Below are 10,911 nucleotides of genomic sequence, written 5' to 3'. Positions count from 1 at the left end.
CTTATGTTGAGAGTCCAGCCATAGCCTTGCTCCATCTCTTACAGCAAAGGAAAAGAGCATGAGCTTGTAGAGTTCTAGATTTACTCTATTAGTCTTGACAGTGTCACATATCTGTAGGAAGTCAGATATGAATTTGTTTAGATCTTCCTGTGGAAGTCCATGAAACTGGCAATTTTGTTGTACTAGAGTGACCAGTTGAGACTTCAACTCAAAGTTGTTTGCACCAATTGCAGGAATGGAGATGTCGCGCCTATAGAAATTAGAATTGGGTGCAGTGTAAGATCCAAGGACCTTTCTTGCGTCCCCCCATTATCTAGGTTAGCTGCCATTGTTGTATCTTCAGTTTCTTGTTCTAGAGCTCCTGTGAGATTCCTTACGGCTCTGCTTGCCTGAGCTTGTTATAGACGCCTTCTCAGAGTCCTTTCAGGTTCAGGATCCTAATCAGAGAAAGGTTCTTTATCCCTATTCCCGCTCATAAATAAGAAAAAAAAACCAAGAAGAGAAGAAGAAAAGAGTCTCTATGTTAGAGTATAGAGGACTCCTAGTAAGAGAGATAGATGAAGAAAAAAGAAAAGAAAGATGTCTTTTAATTCAAAAAGAATTTTTGAAAATAAAAAGAAAAATAAGAAGAAGATTTTTGAAAAAGAAGAGAGAGAAAAGAAGAAGAAGATTTCGAAAAAGAGGAGAGAGAAAGAAGAGTCAAAGAGACACCAAACTTTTAAAATTGAAATAAGATAAAATAGATAACTAACTAATACGATTAGAAAATAAAATAAAAGATTTTATTTTAAAAATTTTTGAAATTTAAAAAGAAAGAGTCAATCAAAGATTTTAAAATTTAAATTTGGAAAGAAAAAGTCAAATAAGATAAGATAAGATTTTAAAAATTTAAGATAGAAGATTTGATTTTGAAAAATTTTGAAATTAAAAAGAGAAAGTCAAAGGAAGATTTTGAAATTAAAATTTTTAAGAAAGAAAGACTAACCAAATACTAAATTTTTAAAATTTGAATTTAAAAATAAAGATAAGATAACAAAATTTTGAAAATCTAATAAAAAAGATTTTTTTTTCGAAAAATTAAAAATTAAAAAGAAAAGAACAACACTAGATAGATACCAAACTTAAAAAATTTGAAATTAAAGACACAAATTTCGAAATTTTAAAAAGAAATAAACACTAAAAAACACCAAACTTAAAAATTTTGAAATCAAACAAAGAAAAACATAAAGAAAATTTAGAACATCAAGAAAGAAAAACAAGAACAATTTTCAAAAACACAAGAAAAAAATGAAAACCAAAGGGACACCAATCTTAAAAATTGCCATAAGACTCAAACAAAATAAAAAGATGAATATATATATATATATATATATATATATATATATATATATATATATATTTTGAAAAATTTTGAAAAGGAAAATAAGAAACACAATTAAAAGAAAAGCAGTAAAAAGTACATGATCTAAGGAGCAAGACAACTGTTAGTTTGTTAATCTCGAACAATCTCCGGCAACGGCGCCAAAAACTCGATGAACGAAAATAAAACTTGCATAACTGAACCGGTAAGTGCACTAGGTCATCTAAGTAATACCTCAGGTGAGTGAGGGTCGAATCCCACGAGGATTGTCGGATTGACCAAGCTGTGGTTATCCTGCAGATCCTAGTCAGCCAATAGAAAGTTGATTGTTGTTGTTTTAGGCGCAAAAACAAAACAATAACAAAACCAATAAAGAATTGACGTAGAAACAATAGTAAGAAAACAGTTAAGGCCTCGGAGATGCTTGTTCTTCCGGATTGATACTTCTTATTGACTACTTTAATAATGAGCGATTCATTCAATGGCAATGCTGTAAGGGATTAAGCCATGGGTCGTGGTCATTAATCTCCTCGGATCCAAACCAAACGCCCGAACAGGTTAGTCAATCTAGACGAGGGTGAAGCCTACGCAATTCAATCTCTAATGATCCTACTCGAAATGCCACAGACAAGGTCGGATCATCTGGATCGGAGAATGAAGCTCTATGATTCTAGCCTTGGAGCAACAGTAACCTCAATTACCCCTGACTAATGAGATTTCATGTCACATATAACCCAATTAGCCCAAGTAACTTGTTGGAATCTGTGATGTACTCTCAACCTGTAGCTCAATACTATCCGAGGCAGGACTCGTAAAGAACTCATGTAGAATAAGGGGTCATACTATCGTTCCACCCCAGATTAATAAAGATGAAGAACGAAAATACACCATAGAATGGAATCAAACATATATTAAAGTAGAAAAGTAATAACATTAATCCATAGGAATGAGTAGAGCTCTTATCCTTAACCTAGGAGGTTTAGCTGCTCATACTTTACAGAAAAATCAGTTCTGAGAAGCTAAAGATCAAAAAGACCCTAACAGAGGCGATCTTCCTTCTATTTATACTAATAATTAGACCTAAAAAGAAATTAATAATAATTAAAAATTACGAAAATGAAATAGTCTAAGCTAAAGATGCGAAAATCAACTTGTGGGCCTACTTGGTGAGTGTTTGGGTTGAGCTTGGCATCCATCTTGGAGGAGTGAGGTGTCCATGCTGCCTTGATGCTCCCTTGGTGGCGTTGAACGCCCAAGTACGCTGGCTTTGGTCCTTTTGGGGCGTTGAACGCTAGAAAAGGGGTAAGTTGGACGTTCAACGTCCAGTTTGGGCAGTCATTTTCAAAGAAAGGTATAGACTATTATATATTGCTGGAAAACTCTAGAAGTTAACTTTTCAACGCCGTTAAGAGTGCCTCAATTGGACTTCTATTGCTCTAGAAATGCTCGTTTGAATGCACGGAGGTCAGGATCCAATAGTATATGCTATTCTTTCTGTGGCCTTTGAATCAGACTTTGCCAAAACTTGTCAAATTTACTCAAAAATCACCTAAAGTCATAACAAAAAAACCACGAAAATTCAAAGTAACATCTAAAAGGTAATTTTTGCACTAAAACTTACTAAAATATAATAAAATTTAATAAAATATATGAAAAACACTGAATAAATAATACCAAATAATATATATATATATATATATATATATATATATATATATATTATATAAATTGTTTATCTCAAAAGTCCTTCTTTATGATTTTGTATATGCATATATACTATACCTGGTATTTTGGTTTATTATAGATATAATTATATATAATAAGTTAAAATTTATAAAATAGTTAAAATAAGTATACAATCCAATAAGTTTTAGTTAATGAGATATACTTGTCCAAATTCAAATTTAGCCTACTAATATATAACTTCAAACTTGATTTACGAGCTCATCATAAATTCATCTTCTTGTGCTGTTAACAATGCAAATTGAACTAAAATTAACTTAGGAATCGACTTGGTATACTCGCAGTCGTACATTGCAAAAGATATATATTTTAATTTTTTATTAACAATTACAACAATAATAATAATAAATAAATAAATAAATAAATAAATAAAAGCTTAGCACGTAATGAGACTCGACAGACATTAACATTATCTTTCAAAGCTTTTGAAGATAATGGGACAGGCGGTCATAGTCCATATCCGATATGAATTGGAAGAGAATAAATAAATGATAGCAACCTAATTCAATCACATCACTTGCCTCCGGTAAATATCTTCTTGTTTGTTTCCTTCTCCCTACTGAATCGAAATTAATTAATTGCTATATATTATTGTTCCGTATAGTTCGATGAGTTATTTGATTTCTTAGAATTAGTTATAAATTTATGTATATGAATATTTTGAACAAATAAAATCATACTGAACTAACAATTAAGTAAGAATCTAACATTACGAGATAATGTCAGAAATATCATAACAGTTTTATTACTAAAAACTAAAATCATCAAATTCTAACAATAGTAATGCGAGATAAAAATATTAGAGGTTGAGAAAACAGAATCTCCAAAAGACAAGTATAAAATAAAGGATACACAATAGGTAAAGATACTTGTTTTATATCACCAAAAAGCATTATTAACTTTAGCATCAGAGTATTTTGCAGGTTGTCCACTTGACCTGATTTTGTGCATGCTGAAATCAGAATTTTCAACCTTCTAATCTCACTAATTCGTAAACTAACTTCTGGTACATATATTTAGCGTCGTCTGTAGAAAAATTCTATTTCGCCAAAAATCATGGCCGAACATCAAATTTACTACTCCACAATCATTTTAAAAACTCCATTGAAGGGCCAACATCGTGGGGTGGACACGAGACTGACATTACACTAAGTCAAGAAGAAGTTCTCCCCAGCTATGAAAATCCGGGAGCCTTTAACCCGGAAACCCGTCACCCAGAAGTTCATCATTTCGCTGGCCTTGGAGATGACTATCACCACCCTATTCAGCAAATGCGGCATCGGGTACAAGAGTTGGACTGCTACCAATTGGAACTTGAATGACGGTTGGCCGAGCGTTCATTGTCTAAACAGTCTAGTTGTCGAAGTCGTCCAGCTAGGGAACGCAAAGAGCACAATCACGGAAACCCTGAACAAGGGCGAGACCACCGGCAGGGCTAACGCTCACCCCAGTGTCAAAGAGACGAGAGGAGGTTGCCACGACGGCATGGCGATTCTCGGGCGCGGGAAGAATCCCAATCTGCCCAGTCTAAAAGGAGACAGACTCCGCTGAAGAGTCCTAGCCCTAAAAGGTACCTAGAGTCTCGAGAACACGTGATAATGGATCAAACGCCATTCGCTTCCCACGTCCTTCAGGTACGAGTGCCAAAACATTTTAACAAGCCTACTGATTTGAAGTATGACGGAAACTATAACAACCCAACTTTTGACACGTCATGACCAATGTCAAACGTTTAGGTGTTACTTGTCGTAAGGACCTACTTGGCTCTAGATTCAAAATTTCATTAGCAGGTATTAATATAAGCCTTTAACGGATTAGCATGGTTAAATTATTTCTTGTGGGATATCGTTTAGTTATTCGCAGGGTTAACACTTGAAGCAATATCATAGATAAATACATGATAACACAAAATATACATATATACACATAAGTTAATTTTGGAGGTACATATCATCTATCAAGGTACCGAGTACTACACCAAGATATTGATGCATGAAAACTTGTCTCTCAACAAATTTCCCTTCGGCAGGTATACCGAATTGTCGTCAAGTAAAACTCACAATAGAGTGAGGTCGAATCCCACAAGGATTGATTGGTCAAGCAACTTTAGTTAGAAGAATATGCTAGTTGAGCTAAACAGAAGGATAGATTGAGATGCAGAAATTTAAATGACTGGAAAGTAAATAACAGAACTTAAAGTGCAGAATCTTAAATGGGGAATTGGGGTCATGAGCATGAAATTAAATGGCAGAAAGTAAAGAGAATGGGTAAGGTCAGAAATGGGGAAATCATTGGGTTCAGGAGATGTTGCATTCTCCGGATCAAGTTCATTCTCATCTCTTCCTCAATCAATGCATTCATTGATCTCCTTGGCAATCTTAAGTGATTGGATCCCAATTCTTTGGCAATCCAATCTCTCTAAGCTTGAACAATTGCCCAATTCCTTGATTTAATTGCTCATGGGAAGAGATGAAGTGTGGTCACTGATTATACCACATGTATTTCCAAATCAAAGTGTTGGGAGGATTACATGTCACTATATCCGCCCAGACCCCAATTTGGTCCAACATGAGAAAGCATTTCTAGCATGATCTCCTCATCCCTTTTCCAAGGCTCAAAGGAGATCCAATTATGGAGAGTTTCTTTTCCAAGACAACTAATCAATTGAATTAAGATCGAAAGCTTTATAGTAAGATCAAGAGAAAAGAAAGAAGAAGAAGAATGAAAACTATAATTGATCCATCAAATTACAACAGAGCTCCCTAACCCAATGAAAGAGGTTTAGTTGTTCATAGCTCTAGAAATGAAAAATGGCAGAAAAGAAGAATCCATGCTAAAAGTGCAGAAAAGTAAATCTATAGAGAGTAGTTCCCAAAAGTGCCAAGCTTCCCTATAGTTCAAAACTACTCCTATATATACTACTCCTCTTAATCTTCTAGTGAGTTCTTCAAGTCTTGGATGTGGGCTCTGGATCTTGAATTGAAGCAGTTCTCACCTTTAGTGGGCCCAACTTGCAGAGAAATATGAATTAGGCTTGGGTATTTAGTAAGATTTAACGTTGAGTGCTATTGTGGGTTCGAGAACGTTAGTGGCATTCACTTTTTCCACTAATGTTCCAACCTCATATATCCACGTTAAATCCAACGTTAGTGGTCTTAACGTGACCACTAACGTTGCCTTTTCAATTTTTGGCCAACGTTATTGGGACTCACTTTTCCCAATAACGTTGGCTTGTACCTGATGAGCGGATAATTTATACGCTTTTTGGCATTGTTTTTAGGTAGTTTTTAGTAAGTTCAAGCTACTTTTAGGGATGTTTTCATTAGTTTTTATGTTAAATTCACATTTCTGGACTTTACTATGAGTTTGTGTGTTTTTCTGTGATTTCAGGTAATTTCTGGCTGAAATTGAGGGACTTGAGCAAAACTCTGAAAAAGGCTGACAAAAAGGACTGCTGATGCTGTTGGAATCTGACCTCCCTGCACTCAAAATGGATTTTCTGGAGCTACAGAACTCCAAATGGTGCGCTCTTAACGGCGTTGGAAAGTAGACATTTAGAGCTTTCCAGCAATATATAATAGTTCATACTTTATTCGGAATTTGACGACGTAACATGGCGTTGAACGCCAAGTACATGCTGCTATCTGGAGTTAAACGCCAGAAAAACGTCATGATCCGGAGTTGAACGCCCAAAACACGTCATAACTTGGAGTTCAACTCCAATAAAAGCCTCAGCTCGTGGATAGATCAAGCTCAGCCCAAACATACACCAAGTGGGCCCCGGAAGTGGATTTATGCATCAATTACTTACTCATGTAAACCCTAGGAGCTAGTTTATTATAAATAGAACTTTTTACTATCATAGTCGCATCCTGGATTGTATTTTGAATCTTGTGATCACGTTTTGGGGGCTGGCCATTCGGCCATGCCTGAACCTTTCACTTATGTATTTTCAACGGTGGAGTTTCTGCACACCATAGATTAAGGGTGTGGAGCTCTGCTGTACCTCAAGTTTCAATACAATTACTATTACTTTCTATTCAATTCTCTTTTATTCTTATTCCAAGATATACGTTGCACTTCAACTTGATGAATGTGATGATCCGTGACACTCATCATCATTCTTACCTATGAACGCGCGTGATTGACAACCACTTCCGTTCTACCTTAGGCCGGGCGCATATCTCTTAGATTCCCCAACAGAATCTTCGTGGTATAAGCTAGATAGATGGCGACATTCATGAGGATCCGGAAAGTCTAAACCTTGTCTGTGGTATTCCGAGTAGGATTCTGGGATTAAATGACTGTGACGAGCTTCAAACTCGCGATTGCTAGGCGTGATGACAAGCGCAAAAGGATCAATGGATCCTATTCCAACATGATCGAGAACCAACAGCTGATTAGCCGTGCTGTGATAGAGCATAGGAACGTTTTCACTGAGAGGATGGGATGTAGCCACTGACAACGGTGATGCCCTACATACAGCTTGCCATGGAAAGGAGTAAGAAGGATTGGATGAATGTAATAGGAAAGTAGAGATTCAAGAGGAGCACAGCATCTCCATACACTTATCTGAAATTCCCACTATTAATTTACATAAGTATCTCTATCCTATTTTATTTTCTGTTTATTTTTATTAATCATATTTGATTTTCTAAATTCCATAATTTTATCCTCCTGACTGGGACTTACAAGATGACCATAGCTTGCTTCATACCAACAATCTCTGTGGGATCGACCTTTACTCACGTAAGGTATTACTTGGACGACCCAGTACACTTGCTGGTTAGTTGAACGGAGTTGTGTCCACACATAAGTGCCATAATAATGATTCCATACAACAACAAAGAATACTACATTGATGTGATCACAATTTCGTCCACCAAGTTTTTGGCGCCGTTGCCGGGGATTGTTCGAGTATGGACAACTGACGGTTCATCTTGTTGCTCAGATTAGGTAATTTTCTTTTCAAAAAGTTTTCTAAAATCTTTCAAAAATATTTTTTTATTATTTTCGTTTTTTTAATATAGTTTTCGAAAAAAATAATAAAAATACAAAAAAAATCATAAAATCATAAAAAACCAAAAATATTTTGTGTTTCTTGTTTGAGTCTTGAGTCAATTTTTAAGTTTGGTGTCAATTGCATGCTTTAAAAATTTTTCTTGCATTTTTTTTTTAAAATTCATGCATTCATGGTGTTCTTCATGATCTTCAAGTTGTTCTTGACAAGTCTTCTTGTTTGATCTTGATGTTTTCTTGTTTTGTGTTGTTTGTTGTTTTTCATATGCATTTTTCGTTTGTTAGAGTCCATGCATTAAAGATTTCTAAGTTTGGTGTCTTGCATGTTTTCTTTGCATCAAAAATTTTTCAAAATTATGTTCTTGATATTCATCATGATCTTCAAAGTGTTATTGGTGTTCATCTTGACATTCATAGTGTTCTTGCATGCATCTTGTGTTTTGATCCAAAATCTTTATGTTTTGGGTCATTTTTGTGTTTTTCTCTCTCATCATAAAAAAAAAATTTCAAAAATCAAAAAGTTATCTTTTCCTTTTTTATCTCCTAATTTTCGAAAATTTGAGTTGACTTAGTCAAAAATTTTAAAAATTAGTTGTTTCTTACAAGTCAAGTCAAATTTTCAATTTTAAAAATCTTATCTTTTCAAAACTTTTTCAAAAATTAAATCTTTTCCTTTTTTTATTATTAATTTTCGAATTTTTTTTTAAAATATTTTTCAAAATCTTTTTCTTATCTTTTACATCATATTTTCGAAAATTAGCTAACAAGTAATGTGATTGATTCAAAAATTTGAAGTTTGTTACTTTCTTGTTAAGAAATGTTCAATCTTTAAATTCTAGAATTTTATCTTTTAGTTTCTTGTTAGTCAAGTAATTAATTTTAATTTTAAAATCAAATCTTTTCAAAATATCTTTTTTATCTTTTAATCATATCTTTTTATCTTATCTTTTATATTATATCTTTTTCAAAATTTTATCTTTTTCAAAAAAAAATTTGATTTCAAAATATCTTATCTAACTTCTTATCTTCTTATCTTTTCAAATTTGATTTTAATATCTTTTTCAACTAACTATTTGACTTTTTGTTTGTTTCCTATCTTTTTCAAAACCAACTAACTACCTATCCCTCTCTAATTTTCGAAAATACCTCTCTCTTTTTTTAAAAAAATTCTTTTTAATTGTTTTGAATTTTAATTTTAATTATATCTTATCTTTAATTTTTGAAAATTACTAACCACTTTTTCAAAATTATTTTCGAATTCTGTCTCTCCCCTTTCTCTATTTATTTATTTATTTACTAACACTTCTCTTCACCTCTCTTCATCTCAAATCACTACCTCTTTCCTCAACCATTCTTCTTCAATACTCTGCCCTTTCTTTTTCTACTAACAATAAGGATCCTCTTTACTGTGACATAGAGGATTCCTCTTTCTTTTTTCTTTTTCTCTTCTCTGTCACATGAGCAGGAATAAGGATAGGAACACCAAAATTACTAGGAATCATTCAACAGAAGCAAGGAAGAGACATAAAGGAGCTCAAAAAGCACCATTAGACCTTCAAGAAGGCGCCACCTTCACTCAAGTGGATTCATTCCTTGTTCTTATTTCTTTTTGCTTTTCGGTTTTTATGTTGTGTTTATCTATGTTTTGTGTCTCTACTTCATGATCATTAGTATGTAGTAACTATGTCTTAAAGCTATGAATAAATTCCATTAATCCTTCACCTCTCTTAAAAGAAAAATGTTTTAATTCAAAAGAACAAGAAGTACATGAATTTCGAATTTATCCTTGAATTTAATTTAATTATATTGATGTGGTGACAATACTTTTTGTTTTCTGAATGAATGATTGAACAGTGCATAATTTTGATCTTGTTGTTCATGAATGTTAAAATTGTTGGCTCTTGAAAGAATGATGAACAAAGAGAAATGTTATTGAGGATCTGAAAAATCATGAAATTGATTCTTGAAGCAAGAAAAAGCAGTGAAAAAGAAGAAGCTTGTGAAAAAAAATGGCAAAAAAAAATTTAGAAAGAAAAAGAAAAAGCAAGCAGAAAAAGCCAATAGCCCTTAAAATCAAAAGGCAAGGGTAAAAAGGATCCAAGGCTTTGAGCATCAATGGATAGGAGGGCCCAAGGAAATAAAATCCAGGCCTAAGCGGCTAAATCAAGCTGTCCCTAACCATGTGCTTGTGTCATGAAGGTCCAAGTGAAAAGTTTGAGACTGAGTGGTTAAAGTCGTGATCCAAAGCAAAAAAGAGTGTGCTTAAGAGCTCTGGACACCACTAACTGGGGACTCTAGCAAAGCTGAGTCACAATCTGAAAAGGTTCACCCAGTTATGTGTTTGTGGCATTTATGTATCCGGTGGTAATACTGGAAAACAAAGTGCTTAGGGCCACGGCCAAGACTCATAAGTAGCTGTGTTCAAGAATCAACATGCTTAACTAGGAAAGTCAATAACACTATCCGAAATTCTAAGTTCCTAGAGAAGCCAATCATTCTGAACTTCAAAGGAAAAAGTGAGATGCCAAAACTGTTCAGAAGCAAAAAGCTACAAGTCCCGCTCATCTAATTATAATTAATATTCATTGATATTCTGAAATTTATAGTATATTCTCTTCTTTTTATCCTATTTGATTTTCAGTTGCTTGGGGACAAGCAACAATTTAAGTTTGGTGTTGTGATGAGCGGATAATTTATACGCTTTTTGGCATTGTTTTTAGGTAGTTTTTAGTAAGTTCAAGCTACTTTTAGGGATGTTTTCATTAGTTTTTATGTTAAATTCACATTTC

Source organism: Arachis stenosperma, chromosome 1, assembly GCF_014773155.1.
Source record: "Arachis stenosperma cultivar V10309 chromosome 1, arast.V10309.gnm1.PFL2, whole genome shotgun sequence".
Taxonomy (NCBI): Eukaryota; Viridiplantae; Streptophyta; class Magnoliopsida; order Fabales; family Fabaceae; genus Arachis; species Arachis stenosperma.
Note: the sequence above shows the minus strand (reverse complement) of the source record.